We start from the raw sequence: 22,249 nt of genomic DNA, 5'->3' as shown, positions 1-22,249 counted from the left end.
CCTTTCTCTTTAAAACAATCAACAGATTTTATCATGCAATCAAATTAAGAAACTAGCAAAATAAAAGCAATCAGTTTGATCAATCAAGCATAAATTCACAATAACAGCAAATTTTCTTTTTCCAAGATGCCTGTGACAAGGTTACTTTGGTCAAAACAACTTTAGAAATCAAACAACAACCATCAAATTTAACTTACTTGCAAGAAAACATTTCTACCAACAACTAGTCGCAAAAATTACGATCTACCTTTTATTCCCCGCGTATCCTAACCTAGAGCTCTGATACCACTTTAACTGTCACGCCCGAGACCGGGCTCGGACGAGACAGCCTCCGCGCGCCTATAAACCGAGAGGCTTATACTCGCGCAAGGCTAAAAATGCAGGCAAAAACCAGCACAGTGGATCTCGAGAAGCTTAACTACAAAATATTATACAATATTTCTTTACAATTACACAAGATTTACATCTAGATTCTCTAATCGGCTTCCCACCCGCTGGTCCAGCCTAATCTCCGATCAACGAACTCTTCTGGCGCGCAACTCTGATAAAAATATTGGGGAGCTAGGGTGAGTACGACAAGTCATACTCAGCAAACCGATTATACACAATCATATAAATTGTAAAATAGAAATACTTTTTAAAAAACAACAACATGTGGTTAAGGTATTAGGCAATTTAAAAATGCATGGTGCCACACATGAAAGTAAGTTTCCCGTCACGCCCCGAAACCGGGCCTAGTCGTGACAACGCCACATATCTATAATCTTGCGATTATAGACATGTAAGGCTCATAAGAACACATATTTATAAAGCAAAAAACATCACTTTATTTGATATCTTTTCTATTACACAAGTTATACATTATTTATTTTCCCTTCCCGTAGTACTATTCCTACGCTTCGTCGTCATCTTCAAACAAGACATAATTCTGCAAAAGAAATGGAAGTGGCAAGGGTGAGTATGAGGCCATACTCAGCAAGTAGATACAACAGAAGAATAGATGACAATGAATTATTAGGAATCAAAGGAGAATAACAAAGTGTCAGTCGGAACCAGATATCATGGATCGATACAACCAAGGAATGGAACTTAACATAAATAGACAAGGAAAATATTGGCATCACACATGACAGCAAGCTTCCCAACCCGGGAGTCACAGGGGTGAATATCCACACTTTTACACTCTGCAGAGGGGTACTCCGACATCGACAGTCTTGACTAGCTCCACCGACGCTAGCCAAGCAGTGCCCTTTTACCCGCTAAGACCCGGACACCCTGACCTACTGATGTCGGTCGCTCCTACGGATCCATCACCGACACGTTCCCTTACAGAGGCTGTCCCCAGCGGAGAACACAGACAGTCCCATACCTGAACTGTGACCGGTACAATACGTTTGCCGTCGTGATACCAATACAATAAGATCAGGATATTCGCAGGTAAGTGATACAAATCACTATCTTGAGGTCAACAATCTCAAGGCTCCATATGAGCTCCCGCAAATAATGCAACTCGGAAAGCTGGAGATGACTACCCGTCTATCTCCAACAACATTATGATCAAACAGGACCAACGATCGATGTTTAACAATATTAGGATCAAGCAAGATTAAGATTAACAGAACATGGTGCAAGCAGCAGTACTAGCACCTCAATGGAATATCAACAAGACAGTCTAGAAGTAGCAAAGTAACTACTCTCAAGATCAAAGAATTAGGAAAGCATCTGCTTGCCTGGCTAAAGAAATCCATATCAGGAAACACGTCGGCACGATTCCAATCTACGTAGTATCATTCAGCTAGTACCAATCTTGCTCGTCTCTCGTCTTTGATTCAGCAGCATTTCCTGCTGAGTACGTTCTGCAACTTCCTAACATCTACCCATGGTTCCTACTCTGTATATGTTGGTCAGTTGGTGGACAGTGTGGAGTCTTACTGAGTAGCAGCGCTAGGTATTTATAGGGCTGATCGTCGGTGCTAACCAAAATATCTGAGGGACCTTGCCGCTTACCGCTTTGCCACGCTTGACCTGTCGAGCTGCCGACTGAGAAATATCCAGCTGATGCCTCTCAACGTGAGTCAACCGTCAGTTCCAGTGCACGTACGTGTCAGTCAATAACGGGATGGCTTCCATTCTGAAGTCCACGCAGAAGACTTGGGCTTCCAAGCCACTCCTATGCTGCCAGCAAAGCTATAACACCAAGCCACGTTTTCCTTTCATAATTGAGTACCATGCATGAACCCTGCCGACATGAAATCAAGCCAAAGCTGCACTTCTATTCCTCTCTCACGTAGTACTAGTTAGCTACTTTTAATTTGCTCCATCGACGTGCACTAGTACTACTGGTTAGTGATCAGGCAAAAGAAAGTTAGCTTTCCACTGAAATTAACTTCTCTAAATTTATTGCAAGCCATTAAAAACGTCTAATTTTCGGAAATCATGACAGCAAAAATCATAGTTAGACGTTAATCATTTTTCACCTCACTTAATTAATAGCCTAAAAAAATTCGGGTTATCACATCCTCCCCACCTTATAAGAATTTCATCCCGAAATTCCAAAACAAACTGACAATTTTTAACACTAAGATGCATGATTTTATATAACAACTATGGCAAAAACTACCCATGGTTTTGAACAAGAAACATGCGTCATGCTACGGGACAGCCGCCGCGCGCCTATAAACCGGGAGGCTTATACTCGCGCAAGGCTACAAATGCAGGCAAAACCAGCACAGTGGATCTCGAGAAGCTCAAATACATCTTTTTACAACTTTATTATCATTTACACCAGGATTACAACAAGATTCTCTAATTCGCTTCCCACCCGCTGGTCCAGCCTAATCTCCGATCGACGAACTCTTCTGCTGCACAACTCTGATAAAAACATTGGGGAGCTGGGGTGAGTACGACAAGTCATACTCAGCAAACCGATTATGCACAATCATATAAAATGTAAAATAGAAATGTTTTTCAGAAAAATAAAACGTGGTTAAAGTATTAAGCATATTAAAAATGCATGGTGCCACACATGAAAGTAAGTTTCCCTACCCGGGAATCACAGGGGTGAAATTCACACTTTTACACTCTGCAGAGGGGTACTCCGACATCGACAGTCTTGACTAGGTTGCGCTAGTCAAGCAGTGTTCTTATACCCGCTAAGACCCGGACATTCTGACCTACTGATGCCGGTCGCTCCTACGGATCCATCACCGACACGTTCCCGAACAGAGGCCGTCCCTAGCGGAGAACACAGACAGTCCCATACCTGAACTGTGACCGGTACAATATGTTTACCTTCGTAGCACCAAGTTTGCTCTTATAAAAACATGTATCTCTCATGTTGATCACTTTCTATCGATATTCGCGCTAATGCCCGATTCGTACCAGTGGCTCCAGCGGATCCATCACCGCGTAACGACACCGGCGAATTAGCCCACGAATATCTCCGATACCATCTACCAACTACTATATCATGTATTTAACAACAATATGTATTCTACAAAAATACATGAAGGGTATAAAGCAGCTTGCCTGAATAAAAGAAAGTCCAGAACAGTACAAACAACATGCAATCAATCCATGGATCGGCTATCTTCTAGGATGAATTAACAGCATCTGCTCAGCTCTCTTCGACAATAGATTGGCAACACTTCCACTAATTATTTAGCCTCCTCCAAAATATACACACGCGCGCTTGGACGTTGCTCCGATCTCTCACTCTCTCTATTTCTAGCTTTCTATCTCTCACCGGCGTAACCTCCCTCTCACTATTTCTTTCTAGCTTGGTATATACTATCGATGGACATTGTAGCTAGCTAGTGTGTCCAGGCAGCAGCACCTATTTATAGGAGGCCGTGCCGTCTATGTGGCTGAAATATCTGAGCTGAGTGCAGTACTACAACTTCCTCTCCTATCTCTACTTGACACGCGTGAGCTGACTCATCTTTCACTGGACATGCAGAGGTCCACGCATTTGTTCAGCCGACTAGACAGTGCCGACCTGGTTCCGTTCCATCTATTACTACACGTTGCAGTTCATGATTAACTTGTACTAACTTTGTACTACTAGCAACGGTACACAGTACATGCAAGCATATTAAGATCCAACTCGTTTTCTCACTTCATGTATTACAACTAGTGGTACTACTCGATGGTTCTAGCTAGAATATACCACTGACTCATTTAGCTAATATTGATTACATGCAGATATCAAACGTAAGGATATTTAATAAAGCAAAATAAAATATACAGGCAAATTAGCATTTAACCAAAATTATTTAGTAACTCAAAAATTTGGATTATCACATCCTCCCCACCTTATAAAAATTTCGTCCTCGAAATTCATCACTAAACAAACATACCTTTCTCTTTAAAACAATCAACAGATTTTATCATGCAATCAAATTAAGAAACTAGCAAAATAAAAGCAATCAGTTTGATCAATCAAGCATAAATTCACAATAACAGCAAATTTTCTTTTTCCAAGATGCCTGTGACAAGGTTACTTTGGTCAAAACAACTTTAGAAATCAAACAACAACCATCAAATTTAACTTACTTGCAAGAAAACATTTCTACCAACAACTAGTCGCAAAAATTACGATCTACCCTTTATTCCCCGCGTATCCTAACCTAGAGCTCTGATACCACTTTAACTGTCACGCCCCGAGACCGGGCCTGGACGAGACAGCCTCCGCGCGCCTATAAACCGAGAGGCTTATACTCGCGCAAGGCTAAAAATGCAGGCAAAAACCAGCACAGTGGATCTCGAGAAGCTTAACTACAAAATATTATACAATATTTCTTTACAATTACACAAGATTTACATCTAGATTCTCTAATCGGCTTCCCACCCGCTGGTCCAGCCTAATCTCCGATCAACGAACTCTTCTCAAGCGCGCAACTCTCGATAAAAATATTGGGTAGCTAGGGTGAGTACGACAAGTCATACTCAGCAAACCGATTATACACAATCATATAAATTGTAAAATAGAAATACTTTTTAAAAAACAACAACATGTGGTTAAGGTATTAGGCAATTTAAAAATGCATGGTGCCACACATGAAAGTAAGTTTCCCGTCACGCCCCGAAACCGGGCCTAGTCGTGACAACGCCACATATCTATAATCTTGCGATTATAGACATGTAAGGCTCATAAGAACACATATTTATAAAGCAAAAAACATCACTTTATTTGATATCTTTTCTATTACACAAGTTATACATTATTTATTTTCCCTTCCCGTAGTACTATTCCTACGCTTCGTCGTCATCTTCAAACAAGACATAATTCTGCAAAAGAAATGGAAGTGGCAAGGGTGAGTATGAGGCCATACTCAGCAAGTAGATACAACAGAAGAATAGATGACAATGAATTATTAGGAATCAAAGGAGAATAACAAAGTGTCAGTCGGAACCAGATATCATGGATCGATACAACCAAGGAATGGAACTTAACATAAATAGACAAGGAAAATATTGGCATCACACATGACAGCAAGCTTCCCAACCCGGGAGTCACATGGGTGAATATCCACACTTTTACACTCTGCAGAGGGGTACTCCGACATCGACAGTCTTGACTAGCTCCACCGACGCTAGCCAAGCAGTGCCCTTTTACCCGCTAAGACCCGGACACCCTGACCTACTGATGTCGGTCGCTCCTACGGATCCATCACCGACACGTTCCCTTACAGAGGCCGTCCCCAGCGGAGAACACAGACAGTCCCATACCTGAACTGTGACCGGTACAATACGTTTGCCGTCGTGATACCAATACAATAAGATCAGGATATTCGCAGGTAAGTGATACAAATCACTATCTTGAGGTCAACAATCTCAAGGCTCCATATGAGCTCCCGCAAATAATGCAACTCGGAAAGCTGGAGATGACTACCCGTCTATCTCCAACAACATTATGATCAAACAGGACCAACGATCGATGTTTAACAATATTAGGATCAAGCAAGATTAAGATTAACAGAACATGGTGCAAGCAGCAGTACTAGCACCTCAATGGAATATCAACAAGACAGTCTAGAAGTAGCAAAGTAACTACTCTCAAGATCAAAGAATTAGGAAAGCATCTGCTTGCCTGGCTAAAGAAATCCATATCAGGAAACACGTCGGCACGATTCCAATCTACGTAGTATCATTCAGCTAGTACCAATCTTGCTCGTCTCTCGTCTTTGATTCAGCAGCATTTCCTGCTGAGTACGTTCTGCAACTTCCTAACATCTACCCATGGTTCCTACTCTGTATATGTTGGTCAGTTGGTGGACAGTGTGGAGTCTTACTGAGTAGCAGCGCTAGGTATTTATAGGGCTGATCGTCGGTGCTAACCAAAATATCTGAGGGACCTTGCCGCTTACCGCTTTGCCACGCTTGAGCTGTCGAGCTGCCGACTGAGAAATATCCAGCTGATGCCTCTCAACGTGAGTCAACCGTCAGTTCCAGTGCACGTACGTGTCAGTCAATAACGGGATGGCTTCCATTCTGAAGTCCACGCAGAAGACTTGGGCTTCCAAGCCACTCCTATGCTGCCAGCAAAGCTATAACACCAAGCCACGTTTTCCTTTCATAATTGAGTACCATGCATGAACCCTGCCGACATGAAATCAAGCCAAAGCTGCACTTCTATTCCTCTCTCACGTAGTACTAGTTAGCTACTTTTAATTTGCTCCATCGACGTGCACTAGTACTACTGGTTAGTGATCAGGCAAAAGAAAGTTAGCTTTCCACTGAAATTAACTTCTCTAAATTTATTGCAAGCCATTAAAAACGTCTAATTTTCGGAAATCATGACAGCAAAAATCATAGTTAGACGTTAATCATTTTTCACCTCACTTAATTAATAGCCTAAAAAATTCGGGTTATCACATCCTCCCCACCTTATAAGAATTTCATCCCGAAATTCCAAAACAAACTGACAATTTTTAACACTAAGATGCATGATTTTATATAACAACTATGGCAAAAACTACCCATGGTTTTGAACAAGAAACATGCGTCATGCTACGGGATAGCCGCCGCGCGCCTATAAATCGGGAGGCTTATACTCGCGCAAGGCTACAAATGCAGGCAAAACCAGCACAGTGGATCTCGAGAAGCTCAAATACATCTTTTTACAACTTTATTATCATTTACACCAGGATTACAACTAGATTCTCTAATTCGCTTCCCACCCGCTGGTCCAGCCTAATCTCCGATCGACGAACTCTTCTGCTGCACAACTCTGATAAAAACATTGGGGAGCTGGGGTGAGTACGACAAGTCATACTCAGCAAACCGATTATGCACAATCATATAAAATGTAAAATAGAAATGTTTTTCAGAAAAATAAAACGTGGTTAAAGTATTAAGCATATTAAAAATGCATGGTGCCACACATGAAAGTAAGTTTCCCTACCCGGGAATTACAGGGGTGAAATTCACACTTTTACACTCTGCAGAGGGGTACTCCGACATCGACAGTCTTGACTAGGTTGCGCTAGTCAAGCAGTGTTCTTATACCCGCTAAGACCCGGACACTCTGACCTACTAATGCCGGTCGCTCCTACGGATCCATCACCGACACGTTCCCGAACAGAGGCCGTCCCGCCGGAGAACACAGACAGTCCCATACCTGAACTGTGACCGGTACAATATGTTTACCTTCGTAGCACCAAGTTTGCTCTTATAAAAACATGTATCTCTCATGTTGATCACTTTCTATCGATATTCGCGCTAATGCCCGATTCGTACCAGTGGTTCCAGCGGATCCATCACCGCGTAACGACACCGGCGAATTAGCCCACGAATATCTCCGATACCATCTACCAACTACTATATCATGTATTTAACAACAATATGTATTCTACAAAAATACATGAAGGGTATAAAGCAGCTTGCCTGAATAAAAGAAAGTCCAGAACAGTACAAACAACATGCAATCAATCCATGGATCGGCTATCTTCTAGGATGAATTAACAGCATCTGCTCAGCTCTCTTCGACAATAGATTGGCAACACTTCCACTAATTATTTAGCCTCCTCCAAAATATACACACGCGCGCTTGGACGTTGCTCCGATCTCTCACTCTCTCTATTTCTAGCTTTCTATCTCTCACCGGCGTAACCTCCCTCTGACTATTTCTTTCTAGCTTGGTATATACTATCGATGGACATTGTAGCTAGCTAGTGTGTCCAGGCAGCAGCACCTATTTATAGGAGGCCGTGCCGTCTATGTGGCTGAAATATCTGAGCTGAGTGCAGTACTACAACTTCCTCTCCTATCTCTACTTGACACGCGTGAGCTGACTCATCTTTCACTGGACATGCAGAGGTCCACGCATTTGTTCAGCCGACTAGACAGTGCCGACCTGGTTCCGTTCCATCTATTACTACACGTTGCAGTTCATGATTAACTTGTACTAACTTTGTACTACTAGCAACGGTACACAGTACATGCAAGCATATTAAGATCCAACTCGTTTTCTCACTTCATGTATTACAACTAGTGGTACTACTCGATGGTTCTAGCTAGAATATACCACTGACTCATTTAGCTAATATTGATTACATGCAGATATCAAACGTAAGGATATTTAATAAAGCAAAATAAAATATACAGGCAAATTAGCATTTAACCAAAATTATTTAGTAACTCAAAAATTTGGATTATCACATCCTCCCCACCTTATAAAAATTTCGTCCTCGAAATTCATCACTAAACAAACATACCTTTCTCTTTAAAACAATCAACAGATTTTATCATGCAATCAAATTAAGAAACTAGCAAAATAAAAGCAATCAGTTTGATCAATCAAGCATAAATTCACAATAACAGCAAATTTTCTTTTTCCAAGATGCCTGTGACAAGGTTACTTTGGTCAAAACAACTTTAGAAATCAAACAACAACCATCAAATTTAACTTACTTGCAAGAAAACATTTCTACCAACAACTAGTCGCAAAAATTACGATCTACCCTTTATTCCCCGCGTATCCTAACCTAGAGCTCTGATACCACTTTAACTGTCACGCCCCGAGACCGGGCCTGGACGAGACAGCCTCCGCGCGCCTATAAACCGAGAGGCTTATACTCGCGCAAGGCTAAAAATGCAGGCAAAAACCAGCACAGTGGATCTCGAGAAGCTTAACTACAAAATATTATACAATATTTTTTTACAATTACACAAGATTTACATCTAGATTCTCTAATCGGCTTCCCACCCGCTGGTCCAGCCTAATCTCCGATCAACGAACTCTTCTGACGCGCAACTCTGATAAAAATATTGGGTAGCTAGGGTGAGTACGACAAGTCATACTCAGCAAACCGATTATACACAATCATATAAATTGTAAAATAGAAATACTTTTTAAAAAACAACAACATGTGGTTAAGGTATTAGGCAATTTAAAAATGCATGGTGCCACACATGAAAGTAAGTTTCCCGTCACGCCCCGAAACCGGGCCTAGTCGTGACAACGCCACATATCTATAATCTTGCGATTATAGACATGTAAGGCTCATAAGAACACATATTTATAAAGCAAAAAACATCACTTTATTTGATATCTTTTCTATTACACAAGTTATACATTATTTATTTTCCCTTCCCGTAGTACTATTCCTACGCTTCGTCGTCATCTTCAAACAAGACATAATTCTGCAAAAGAAATGGAAGTGGCAAGGGTGAGTATGAGGCCATACTCAGCAAGTAGATACAACAGAAGAATAGATGACAATGAATTATTAGGAATCAAAGGAGAATAACAAAGTGTCAGTCGGAACCAGATATCATGGATCGATACAACCAAGGAATGGAACTTAACATAAATAGACAAGGAAAATATTGGCATCACACATGACAGCAAGCTTCCCAACCCGGGAGTCACAGGGGTGAATATCCACACTTTTACACTCTGCAGAGGGGTACTCCGACATCGACAGCCTTGACTAGCTCCACCGACGCTAGCCAAGCAGTGCCCTTTACCCGCTAAGACCCGGACACCGACTCATCGATGTCGGTCGCTCCTACGGATCCATCACCGACACGTTCCCTTACAGAGGCCGTCCCCAGCGGAGAACACAAACAGTCCCATACCTGAACTGTGACCGGTACAATATGTTTGCCGTCGTGATACCAATACAATAAGATCAGGATATTCGCAGGTAAGTGATACAAATCACTATCTTGAGGTCAACAATCTCAAGGCTCCATATGAGCTCCCGCAAATAATGCAACTCGGAAAGCTGGAGATGACTACCCGTCTATCTCCAACAACATTATGATCAAACAGGACCAACGATCGATGTTTAACAATATTAGGATCAAGCAAGATTAAGATTAACAGAACATGGTGCAAGCAGCAGTACTAGCACCTCAATGGAATATCAACAAGACAGTCTAGAAGTAGCAAAGTAACTACTCTCAAGATCAAAGAATTAGGAAAGCATCTGCTTGCCTGGCTAAAGAAATCCATATCAGGAAACACGTCGGCACGATTCCAATCTACGTAGTATCATTCAGCTAGTACCAATCTTGCTCGTCTCTCGTCTTTGATTCAGCAGCATTTCCTGCTGAGTACGTTCTGCAACTTCCTAACATCTACCCATGGTTCCTACTCTGTATATGTTGGTCAGTTGGTGGACAGTGTGGAGTCTTACTGAGTAGCAGCGCTAGGTATTTATAGGGCTGATCGTCGGTGCTAACCAAAATATCTGAGGGACCTTGCCGCTTACCGCTTTGCCACGCTTGAGCTGTCGAGCTGCCGACTGAGAAATATCCAGCTGATGCCTCTCAACGTGAGTCAACCGTCAGTTCCAGTGCACGTACGTGTCAGTCAATAACGGGATGGCTTCCATTCTGAAGTCCACGCAGAAGACTTGGGCTTCCAAGCCACTCCTATGCTGCCAGCAAAGCTATAACACCAAGCCACGTTTTCCTTTCATAATTGAGTACCATGCATGAACCCTGCCGACATGAAATCAAGCCAAAGCTGCACTTCTATTCCTCTCTCACGTAGTACTAGTTAGCTACTTTTAATTTGCTCCATCGACGTGCACTAGTACTACTGGTTAGTGATCAGGCAAAAGAAAGTTAGCTTTCCACTGAAATTAACTTCTCTAAATTTATTGCAAGCCATTAAAAACGTCTAATTTTCGGAAATCATGACAGCAAAAATCATAGTTAGACGTTAATCATTTTTCACCTCACTTAATTAATAGCCTAAAAAATTCGGGTTATCACATCCTCCCCACCTTATAAGAATTTCATCCCGAAATTCCAAAACAAACTGACAATTTTTAACACTAAGATGCATGATTTTATATAACAACTATGGCAAAAACTACCCATGGTTTTGAACAAGAAACATGCGTCATGCTACGGGACAGCCGCCGCGCGCCTATAAACCGGGAGGCTTATACTCGCGCAAGGCTACAAATGCAGGCAAAACCAGCACAGTGGATCTCGAGAAGCTCAAATACATCTTTTTACAACTTTATTATCATTTACACCAGGATTACAACTAGATTCTCTAATTCGCTTCCCACCCGCTGGTCCAGCCTAATCTCCGATCGACGAACTCTTCTGCTGCACAACTCTGATAAAAACATTGGGGAGCTGGGGTGAGTACGACAAGTCATACTCAGCAAACCGATTATGCACAATCATATAAAATGTAAAATAGAAATGTTTTTCAGAAAAATAAAACGTGGTTAAAGTATTAAGCATATTAAAAATGCATGGTGCCACACATGAAAGTAAGTTTCCCTACCCGGGAATTACAGGGGTGAAATTCACACTTTTACACTCTGCAGAGGGGTACTCCGACATCGACAGTCTTGACTAGGTTGCGCTAGTCAAGCAGTGTTCTTATACCCGCTAAGACCCGGACACTCTGACCTACTGATGCCGGTCGCTCCTACGGATCCATCACCGACACGTTCCCGAACAGAGGCCGTCCCCAGCGGAGAACACAGACAGTCCCATACCTGAACTGTGACCGGTACAATATGTTTACCTTCGTAGCACCAAGTTTGCTCTTATAAAAACATGTATCTCTCATGTTGATCACTTTCTATCGATATTCGCGCTAATGCCCGATTCGTACCAGTGGTTCCAGCGGATCCATCACCGCGTAACGACACCGGCGAATTAGCCCACGAATATCTCCGATACCATCTACCAACTACTATATCATGTATTTAACAACAATATGTATTCTACAAAAATACATGAAGGGTATAAAGCAGCTTGCCTGAATAAAAGAAAGTCCAGAACAGTACAAACAACATGCAATCAATCCATGGATCGGCTATCTTCTAGGATGAATTAACAAAGATCTCGCTTCAGCTCTCTTCGACAATAGATTGGCAACACTTCCACTAATTATTTAGCCTCCTCCAAAATATACACACGCGCGCTTGGACGTTGCTCCGATCTCTCACTCTCTCTATTTCTAGCTTTCTATCTCTCACCGGCGTAACCTCCCTCTCACTATTTCTTTCTAGCTTGGTATATACTATCGATGGACATTGTAGCTAGCTAGTGTGTCCAGGCAGCAGCACCTATTTATAGGAGGCCGTGCCGTCTATGTGGCTGAAATATCTGAGCTGAGTGCAGTACTACAACTTCCTCTCCTATCTCTACTTGACACGCGTGAGCTGACTCATCTTTCACTGGACATGCAGAGGTCCACGCATTTGTTCAGCCGACTAGACAGTGCCGACCTGGTTCCGTTCCATCTATTACTACACGTTGCAGTTCATGATTAACTTGTACTAACTTTGTACTACTAGCAACGGTACACAGTACATGCAAGCATATTAAGATCCAACTCGTTTTCTCACTTCATGTATTACAACTAGTGGTACTACTCGATGGTTCTAGCTAGAATATACCACTGACTCATTTAGCTAATATTGATTACATGCAGATATCAAACGTATGGATATTTAATAAAGCAAAATAAAATATACAGGCAAATTAGCATTTAACCAAAATTATTTAGTAACTCAAAATTTTGGATTATCACACTCATACTCCCTCCATGTCATCACATCAGCGGCATCCTTGTTTTTCTGGTTAACAACTTTCTCATCACTAGAAGACATGGTTAGTAGGTTAGTGCACTAAAACAAATATATATGGTGGTACTCCCACAACTCACTCAAAACTGATAAGAAAAGGAAATCTTACCGCTCCAAAGTGAATTAGTGTTGCTTACCACTTGTAATGACAACTAGTGCACGGATGTAGCGAAGTGAATATCAAGGGTATAAGAACAAATCACGCGACAAAGCATGATATATGTGGGGCTGTAGGTAGGCTACCTATTTGCACCAATAACAAGCTCTAGCGCTGACCGTAGATAACCAAAGATACTCACACAAGGCGATAAATGTGGCAATGCAACTATATGAACGAAAAGGTTTCAATGCACTTGAGAGACACTAGCAAAGCTCAACGAAACAGGCACAAGATTGCTCAACTATGGGTGCAGAAAAGTAAACTAGGCCTTCACTTGATCTTACTAGCACTTCACTTTTTTTCACTATTTTTCTCTTTTTTTGAATCACTTTTTTCTTTTTGATTTTACGACTCTTCTCCTTGTAATAAGGCCAACAGAAATTGCAAAGCACCGAAAACCTAACGATCTACTTGTCGAGCGGTAAAACTAGTCTCTTTTGGGAAAGTTCCTAGTCACGTATATCGAAAGGCTGTGTCTATGGTTGGGAACAAGCACACTGTATGCTATGTGGACTCGGAGAAACAAAACTGAAAACTAGATGATAGCGGAAACACAAACCCTAACAATACTAGATGGAAGAAAAAGATACGCAAAAACAACTACGAAAAGCAACTAAAACTCGAAATTAGTGCAATCTAAGGCTATGGCAAACCCTAACCCTAACTTTTTATGGCTTTTTCTGGATAGGAAAACAATCACAACTCAACTATGGTGTGGATTGTGGATAGCTTACTGTAATGTCCCAGGTTTAGAGACGATCGAGGGGTAGATTTTAGAAAGGGATGTGCATTGCATAGTAAATTCTGGGGAAATTTCGCGCTTTTAAACAAAAACTGCATCGAAGGGGGACAAGTTTCTCTCTCGACACCTTACAGGGTTAGGGTTTCGAGAGTGCGATAAACTTGTTTCTTACTTCACTAGTTTAGGGTTTTAAGATGAGAGAGGAGGGTTTACTTGATTGAATTCCAAATGATATGACATGGTTGAATTCAAACCAAGGTTGAATTTGAATTTCAAATTTAAACAGCATATGAATATCTCATAATTCAAAATTGAGGAAATTCATTAAACAAATATTAATAATCAAGAATATAAACATTACATTTATTTAGTAAAGCTCATTAAGGAAACTTTGAGCTTTATTGATCATCACACACATTACAATGTCATTACAATATTCATAAGTGAAATAAAAGAACAATACAACACATTACAAGAATTGAAAATAGAAAATAAAAATTACAAAGATATTGTAAATGGCTAAACTAGATAAGAAAATCTTCATGATTTTCTTGGACATCACTTGATTGAACTTCTTGATCATTTCCTTAAACCTGCATAGTAAGACAACAAAGACAAGAAAATAGGGATTATGCCAAGTGGTAAAACCACTTGGCAGGTTAGCAAATATGATCAAATTGAGAGGATAACTCAAACACTGCCGGGGTGTCAAGCCAAAGGACCAAGTCCCAACCTGTGAAGCACACAGGCAGCTCACAGGGATAGCTGCATGCCTCACAAAGACACACATCCAGCGGTGAGTCACAAGCTGAACCAGACCAAGCTGTCGACTGTGGGGAGAAGAGGCCAGCCAAATATAAACCTCTTCAACAGTGAACCCTAGCCATTCCATCGGCAGCATCTCCAAAGAGTAAGAACACCAAGAACAGGAAGAACAGCCAGAGCTGTTCAACCTGCCTCAGATCACCACTGAACCAAACGAAGATTCACAAGCTTGCTAGGAGGAGAAGGGCAGGCAAATCAAAACCACCAGAAGCAATCCTCCACACCAACAACTCATTCTAGGAGCTGGAGTGAGGTATAAACCAAATCAACCTGAGCAAAACCAAGTTTTGCTCATATATAAGCATGCTATGCATCACAGGAGCACAGAAGGGTAGGAAACCCAGATTGTATCATCATTTGGCTATCCAGTCATTTGGTTGAAGCAAACAGAGAAAACAGCCAGTAGAAATCATCCAGGGAACACTGGTTATGTCCACACTGGGACATAACCAGAGAAATCCAACATGGATTCAAAGCCTGGCTAGCTACCAAGCTCACTTGACAACCCATAGCTAGCTAAGCCATCAGACATGATAGACTATCATGTGTCTATCTAGATTTGTCAACACCAAGAGCAGCTGGCAACCAAAGATGGTCAAAGCCAGAAGCCATAATACACCACAGTTAGCCGCAGAGATAGTGGGAGCTACCCTGACAGCACCAAGTGGCTGTCAAGGCCACCTCAACCACAGCCAACACTTCCAGCCAACACATCATCACCCAGAAGGGTTCAGAATGGACTAGGGTTCCCAACAAAGGTTGGCATCCCTCTAGCCCAAACAAATTAAATCTATATGATCATTACTGCTCAGCAGTTCACCACAATTATTCATTTAAGCCAAGTCAATTAACACTGATAAAGGAATATACAAGTAATCAAACCACTAGAGCTTTGCATATGATCCAGAGGATCACTGCAAGCATCAGATTATGCTTGAGCAAGCAACACCATACACCAGCACAAGCCAGTAGGTCACACAGCCACTAGGAAAAGCCCTAGTGGGGTTGAAACAAAGAGTCCAAAGATCAAGCATCTGATGATCAGTTGATCATCAGGGTTTGACAGAGCATAAAAATTACATACTAGAGCTAAGCCTAGTATTAACCATCGATCATATAAATGGAGCAGCCACAGATCATGAACAATTGCAGCACTGATAAGCAAATACGTTAGTGACAGTAAAGCAAAGCCCCGAGAGCACCACACAGATGGCACTGGTTCTTGCAAAGTTGCAAGAATTTACACATAGCCATCTAGCCTGGACAAGATAATTGAATACACTTGAGAGCCTAACAAGCGCAGTAACAAGAACAGAAGCACAGGGAGAAATTTAAGTAAGAAATGCATAGCAGTAGCAGCGCAATAGCACAGCCACACACAAGACAAAGAGCATGAGCACAAGCTAGCAAGCCGCAAGACAGCGCATCGGCACGGCAAGCATCTCCACATGGAGGATGAGGCCAGTGGCCGAGCCAGATGTAGGAGAGAAGAGAGTAGCGCAGAGAGGGAGAGAAGGAGGCGAAGGAGTACTCACTGGTGGTGCGTGATGAAGGGCGCGGCCATGGCGGCCACGGCGGCACACGCCGGGGCCACGGCAGCGCCAGGCCAAGCCAAGCCACAGCAGCGCCGCAGCTACCAGCAACCACGGCGTGGCACACGGCCGCACTGCAGCGCCAGGGACGCCGACGAACGACGGATCTTCGCGGATCCGTGCGGCCGAGGCGCAGATACGTTGGGGAAGAGTCGAGGTGGACGCGAGCGTCAAATCGACGCGGACCACCAGGTCCGCCGTCGAGAGGCGGTCCAGATCCACATCTGATCGTCGCCGATGACGGCCGGAGGCGGCCGGAGCAGGGCGACGACGGCGGAGGCGATTTCGGTGTCGCGGGAGCCCAAAAGGGGAATTAGGGTTACGGGGTAGAGGACGACGAGGCGACTGGGTCGGTTGGACCGAGCCCACTGGGCTGGTCCAACCTAACCAGCTCGGCCGCCTGACAAGTGGGGCCGAGGGGTATTTTGGACATTTCCAAAATACCCATTTAAACAAGAATTTCCAAGAATTTTATAAAATAAAATATAACTCCAAAAAAATAAATAAAAATATGAAAACCACTCAGAATAAAATTCTCTATCATAATAAAATATGAAATGTAATTTTTGGAGATAAACTAGAATAAGTTCAAATCTGATGAATTAATAATCATTTAAATCACACATGTTATTTTCAATAATGGAAATAAGTCCATAAATTCATTTGGACTCTAAAAACACCTTGACAACATTTCAAGGTTGAATTTTACTTTAAATCAAGTCTTCCCAAACTATTCTTAGTATTAACCTCTTACATGAAATAATAACGACATCGGAAGGGGGGAACAAACCCTAAAAATGGAATCATGCATAATTGCTTCTTTAACCATTGCCCTTATCGGACAATGATGCTATTTTTCAGAACAAGAGGACAAGGGTCAGTCCATACCTACCAACTGCAGAACTTTGCAGTGTTCAGGCAAGTTCATCACTTGCTCATGTCATTTGAGTATTTCTATCAAATTACTTGCAAAGTATTATGGTTATCACTATTGCACACAAAAATCAAAACCACTACTTTCATAATTATGAATATGACTAAGTGGTGGGCAATGGAACCATGGATTGTGTTGATATGGTGGAGGTTCCATTGCACGGGTTATATCCATCTAGGATTAAACAACAAATGTCGCCAGTGATTCTTGTGCCGTAATACCCGTGTTAACCATAAGATCCGGAGTGGGACGGAGTAGTCAAAAGTGTTTCCACCTCTCGTTCATCAACGGATGCGCTTTACCGTAGACACTTGTATCTGTCGGCGGCAAGCGGTAGGCTGGGGAAGCCTTAAGTCCCCACGGCATAGTCCGTAGACACTTGTCGTTCGAAGAACAAGCGGTAGGTTGGGGAAGCCTTAAGTCCCCACGGTATTGCGATCTATGATGGGTTGCAGCCACCGGCGTAGGAGTGTATGGTAGAGCCCAGCACTGTTGTCGTGGTCGGGGTCCACCCTGAAATACGGGAATAATGGGACCGACGTGGACCCAGGGTCGGCGCATGCAACAAAGGGTGGGTGTTCGAGGTAGCGGAGGAACATGATTGGCTAGACCTTATACCGGGCCTCACACCAAAGGAAGTGTGGACGGGAAAGCTGCCCGGTTGGCATTAAGGTTAAGATCTCTTATGGGTAAAGCAACACACCTCTCGCAGAGTGTAAAGAATCGTGACCTGTCACTCCCTCGTTCCGGGATTGAGGAACTGCGAACGCGGCCGGAAAGGAGCTCCATGAAGTTCTAGTAAACCGGTGAAGGCTGACGGACATAGCTCTTTGAAATAAAAGCAATCTCTTGAAGAAATGTTTATCAAAACTTGCATTGGTATTAGACTTTCTGGTCTAATATCGTAGCTAGTGCATTAAACACCTCTTATCTATAATGAACTTGTTGAGTACGCTCGTACTCATACCACTCTTAAATCCCATGCTTAGATTGTCTGAACCATCTGGAGGAGGACAACGACAACCATGATGGAGCCGAGATCATCGGCTACGAGGAACCAGACCTCTCAGGAGGTGTTGAAGGCGTAGACTACATCATAGTCTACGGATCCGGGGAGGCTTCCGGAGGAGAACAAGCCTAAAGATATCAGGAGGAGTAGTAGTCGCCGAGCAGCGCGAACTCTTACTATATAGCTGCTCGAATAAATCCATGTTTAGTATAATGAGACAATGGTATTGTAAGTTAAGTTGGGTTCGCCTCGAACCCAGGAGTTATCCTCTTAGGACCCAGGAGGAACTCCAAGACGACTTGTGTATGATGATTGTAATAATATGTGAATGAGTTATGGACCTTGCTATGTTCTGTTGTACTACTCTGAGGGATGTAATATTTGCGGAATGGTACTTCGCGAATGTTATATCAACGACTGGCATACTACAACATGCAGTGGTATGCAGGGTCACCACAGTTGGTATCAGAGCAAAAGCTTTGACCTTAGGTTGGAACCTAGTAAATGGGACCAAACGTTAGGTGTCAAATAGGATTAGTAAAGAATTCTCTAAAAATATGGTGTATATTCAATTGAGAATACAACAATCATATCTTTTAGTGCGATAATTCTTTATTATCTCTATTATGATGCATTATTACTAATCTTATAATCTTTCTATTTCTACAGCCAACATGGCAAGTTCACGACCGGGAAGAAACGTGAAAGTTATGGATTCCACACTGAACGAGTACAAAGGAGGACTTGCTGATATCCTACGAGCCATGTTGCTGGAATTTGGGTGTGATCCCGTATTCCAGAAAGAAGTACATGTTCTATGATGGACCGGTGTTAGCCAAGTGCTGTGTAGGACTGCGACTTCCCGAATCTTTGGGAATGAGCGTAGTCATGCCAGCTGGAGAAGCTAGGACAACCAACACAGCCTATCATATCGCTGTTATGAGAGCCATAACCGACATACGGGAACATAAGACAAAAGAGCTTATGGATTCCGAGTTTTCCCATATTCCTCATAATCAGGAGGAGGAAGATCCCATGCTCAACCACTACAAATACGCCAAACGCAAACCCATAGCAGCGGCAAAATATATGGATAATAGCCGTAATTTCATATCATTACTCTTTCAGCTGAACCATCATCTGATAGGAGCTATTGATACGATGCTAGAGGAATTTACCGAACCCAAGGAGGAGAGTAGGGGGAAAGAACCTATGGAGAATGTAGTGCACACACCAGTTTATTCAGCTGGTGACTACATCAGCTTTGATCCACTTGCACGTGAACCTACACCTGCTACACCTGGGAACTACCTGAATAGTTCCTATGGGGGATACGAAGGCGGAGCGGAATCCGGAAACAACCAGCGTTCCGAGACTCCGATCGAGAATTCTAGGGGTTGGCGTTGGGGTAGTGATACTGGAACCCATAGTACTACTGAGTACTATGATAGAGAGATGAACGATGATGCAACAACCCAGAACCAGAGCTATCCTAGTAATGAAGGAGTGGATGGAGGATATCCGACACAGGTTGAGTCGGGTATGGGTTTTGGTAACCCTTATGGTGGGACTACAGGAGAGTACACCCGATGGGTGGACTATGATGCACTCAACGATCAGTTTGTGAACACTGATTTCTCCTTAGGGTCATCATCGGATTCGGACTACAAGCCAACGGGGAGACCTTACGTTCCAGGGTCTATCAGGAGGACGACACGTTCGACCGGATGGAAGCCTGGAATGTATCGGGAGTGAAGACCGAATAGAAGTCCACCAAGGGAGGCGTGGCTATAATACACAAGTACCACGTGTATTATAGTTTGTAATATTTGTATAAATTTGTACATATACTTTAATAAGTGAGTTTGCATACTCACATCGACTTGAGTATTGTAATAAGACCACTTATGTATGTATATACAGGGTATATGTTTTGTATGATTTGGATTTGCTTCTTGATTTCCATTGCGTGACTAGTTCTGCAGCACAAAGTTGAGCTCGTAAAACTTGCGCATGGAGTAATTATGAGTATCATCTTGTGTTGCGTAACTAGGGGGATATGTCGGGAACGTTAGGAAACGAGACGGAAGCACAGCGTATGGAGCGCGAAGCAAAAGAGAAGCGAAGAGGCTGAGGGTGCAGCCAGAGATCAGTTTCCACCACCACCACCACCCATGACGCAGCAAAACTTTATCCAAGACATGCAATCGGCGGAAGAGAGGCAACGTGTAACACTGGAGCTGCAGAACAAATTCCTTCAGGATCTGATGCAGCAGAATAGGGTGGAGAGACCTGAGAACCAGGGAGTCACATTAGCAGACTTCCAAAACACCAAGCCGATATCTTTCGCATACGCGCCCGAGCCGATGGACGCGGAAGATTGGTTGATGGATACTGAGCGCAAGCTCAACACTGTTGGATGCAATGACCAAGAGAAGGTCCGATATGCTACCCATCTGCTATGTGGACCTGCCGCATCATGGTGGGACAACATTGTAGCCGTGTATCCGGCAGGAAAGGTATTCACCTGGGAGGAGTTTGCAAGGAAGTTCAGGGAATCCAATGTCCCTGAAAGTATTGTGGAACTGAAGCGTCGAGAGTTCGAGAGTCTCGAGCAGAAGGATAAGGCAATCCTGACTTATGTCAGGGAGTTTTCAAAGTTGTCCCGGTACGCTGTTGAAGAAGTCAACACCGAGGACAAGAAGAAGAAGAGATTTCTGAGGGGGTTAAGTCCCCAGTTCAAGGTACAGCTACGGATGATGAGAGCAACGGAATTCCAAGAGTTGGTGGATGCAGCCATCACTCTTGAAGATGACTTCAAGCAATTGCAGGAAGAGAAGCGGAAGAAGGCCAAGTTTGAGCCTAAGAGATATACCAGTAACAAGCCTAACACCAGCTTGAGTTTCAAGCCTAGATACAACAACAACAACAACAACAACAACAGTAACTACCACGGTAGCAGGAAGAATCAGGCATTCCAGACTGCAAATCCGATAATTTGCAGAAGCTGTGGACTCACAGGGCATTTCGCCAAGGATTGCAAGAAACCAAGGATTATATGCTTTGGTTGTCGCCAGGAGGGGCACATGCTGAAGGACTGCCCCAAGAAGAATAGTGGAGGAGGAGGAAATCGAGGAAACACCGGAGGGAATTGGAAGAATAAGAAGCCCTTCGGCAAGCTGAACTGCACTGGGCCTGGAGGAGGTGGTCAACTCGACCAAGCGGTGATAGGTACGCTCCGTATACTCACTCATCCCGGCAAAGTACTTTTTGATACCGGTGCAACTACATCATTCATTTCTCAACAATTCATCATCAAACATGGGATTAGTTGCACTAAGTTAGATACACCCATAACTATACTTTCAAGGGGAACGATATTAGTAACCCATGCCAAACAAAAACAAGTCATTATGATCAATAAGTGCGCGTTTGACGCGGACCTGTTCATTTTACCGATGAAGGACATTGATGTCATTCTTGGTATGAACTGGTTAGAAGCTAATGGAGCATTGATCGACTGTGTAAACAAGACGGTGTCATTAAAAAATCCCGATGGAAGTAGAATGATCTACCAAGGCGACAAACATACTCAGATTGAAGTGGAGCTACAGCTGAATAGCATGAAGGAGGTGAAGTTAGAAGATATACCTGTAGTAAATGAATTCCAGGATGTGTTTCCTCAAGTGAATTACCTGGTATGCCACCAGATAGGGAGATAGAATTCACTATCGACCTAATCCCAGGAACAGCTCCGATTGCTAAAGCACCATATAAAATGGGGCCTAAGGAACTGAAGGAACTGAAGGAGCAATTGGATGACTTGGAACAAAAGGGATTCATTCAAGAGAGTGTTTCACCATGGGGATCACCTGTGATCTTCGTGGATAAAAGGGATGGAGGAAGAAGGATGT

At 42.9% G+C, this 22,249-nt stretch overlaps 2 long non-coding RNA genes across 2 annotated transcripts; both read right to left on the bottom strand.

The window, feature by feature from the left end:
* Positions 1-2,742: 2,742 nt before the first annotated feature.
* LOC139830880 (uncharacterized) lies at positions 2,743-4,297 on the bottom strand. The gene is made up of 2 exons (XR_011744390.1): positions 3,529-4,297; positions 2,743-2,871 (listed from the first exon to the last, which is right to left on the bottom strand). It is a non-coding gene; the product is annotated as an uncharacterized lncRNA (long non-coding RNA).
* A 781-nt stretch (positions 4,298-5,078) lies between these two features.
* On the bottom strand, positions 5,079-8,656 carry LOC139830503 (uncharacterized). Its single transcript, XR_011742717.1, has 3 exons — positions 7,888-8,656; positions 6,092-7,231; positions 5,079-5,289 (listed from the first exon to the last, which is right to left on the bottom strand). It is a non-coding gene; the product is annotated as an uncharacterized lncRNA (long non-coding RNA).
* Positions 8,657-22,249: the final 13,593 nt, after the last annotated feature.

The sequence above is a fragment of the Lolium perenne genome, chromosome 4, assembly GCF_019359855.2.
Source record: "Lolium perenne isolate Kyuss_39 chromosome 4, Kyuss_2.0, whole genome shotgun sequence".
Lineage (NCBI taxonomy): Eukaryota > Viridiplantae > Streptophyta > Magnoliopsida > Poales > Poaceae > Lolium > Lolium perenne.
This window is presented reverse-complemented; position numbering and strand designations above follow the sequence as displayed.